General features: G+C 56.4%; 1 protein-coding gene across 6 annotated transcripts in view; it reads left to right on the top strand.

Moving 5' to 3' along the window:
• The window catches only part of LOC113215414 (zinc finger homeobox protein 4), a 358772-nt gene that overhangs the window by 208767 nt on the left and 148485 nt on the right, over window positions 1-1520 (top strand). The window lies entirely within an intron of this gene.

Below are 1520 nucleotides of genomic sequence, written 5' to 3'. Positions count from 1 at the left end.
CCACGACCCCACAGACCTCATTTTTTGTGTTTCCAAAAAGGAGTGCGTGAGTGTGGCTGGTGATCGATTTTTTCCCTCGTCGAGCCGTAGTCGTTGGTGTCGAGGTGGAGGCGGCTGCAGCTGTCGAAAAATGCACCACTACGAATTAGGGAGAGAGAGGGGGGGGAGAGAGGGGGCGGGTGCACCCTCCCCTCGCGGCCTCGGCGGTGCAGCGCAGCGGCGGCGGCGGCTGCAGCCCTCATTGAAAATTCGAAGCGTTATCGGCACGAAAATCACTCACACACATGCACGCACGGCACGCACAGACGAGAGAAGGTACAAAATGGAAAATACGACACGCGCATTGATGACTATTCATGAGTCGCCGTGATTCCACGCCGGCCACGCGCGGGGGGGTATTGTTTTAATGTAATGTCATTCCGTTATTGAATTGAGACCTTTTTCTCTGTGCGGGTGCGTTCTGCAGGCGGACCATTTTGGTAATTATAAATGTAAAATCGATAGGCCATTGTGTGAGTCCTGCGCTCGCTCTCGGGGGAGGTCCCGGTCGACAAACTAGGAAACGGAACGGGTACATATGGCGTCTGAGGGGGAGGGAGAGGGGGGGGGGGCAGGCAGCCGTGTGGCGAAAGGAGGCGCAAGATTAACGCCCCACGTGTCGATTACATGCCGTGTCCTTTTCCGTTTTATTTCTTTTATTTTTTTTCTTTCTCTCTCCCTCCCTCTCCCTTCCTGTGTGTCCGGCCTGTCGTCTGCTCTGTCGATGCTACGTGAGCGGAGCAGAGCGGAGCAGAGCGGAGGGGAGGCAGCCCGCTCCAGGCTATTACGCCGGAACAGCTGATTTGTTGGCGTTTCACCCTCTCGCCCAGGGCAGTGCGTGCGTGCGTATTAGTGTGCGTGTGTATCTCTGTTGTACGACAAACTGACCTCCCGAGACACACACACTCTCATACACACACACGCCCCTTGCATTGGCTGCAACAACAGATTTGGCGCTTTGAAAACCGCAGGTATTTGTGCCTCGCGGTGCCTAGGCGGCCATCGCGGCCGTCTTTGGTCTTGAACGATCTTCTTGCTTTCGCTTATGCTTTGGCAGCACTGTCCTCCGCACAACATGTACCCTCCTGACCTGCCGCAACCAGGACTCGGTCCCTTCTTGGGGCCGGAAATCGCCGCCCGCCCCCTCTCCTCCTCCGTACCACCCCGATGTATCGCTGCTTGCGATCTCAAACGTGCACTTGGCCTGACTCTGTCCTTCTCGGCTGGACGGACGGGCGGGACAGACCGAGCAGTCAGTCATTCGTGATTCGGGCTCGGAGGGGTGGAGGGGGCCGTTTTGTTCTCAGGAAGCCCTGCATGACGTCACGATTGCTTTTTCTTATCGCAGTGATTTCCTTGCTGCGGCGTTCTCGGGGGATAATTATGACTGCGGTCGTCACTATTTGTCACGCCCGAGTTGATGTTGATTTTGGAAGATGGAGAGAGAAAGAACGAGAGATGGAGAGAGAGAGAGGGGGGGG

The sequence above is a fragment of the Frankliniella occidentalis genome, unplaced genomic scaffold (assembly GCF_000697945.3).
Source record: "Frankliniella occidentalis isolate FOCC.00 unplaced genomic scaffold, Focc_3.1 Scaffold86, whole genome shotgun sequence".
Taxonomy (NCBI): Eukaryota; Metazoa; Arthropoda; class Insecta; order Thysanoptera; family Thripidae; genus Frankliniella; species Frankliniella occidentalis.
Note: the sequence above shows the minus strand (reverse complement) of the source record. Positions and strands in the feature narration are given on the sequence as shown.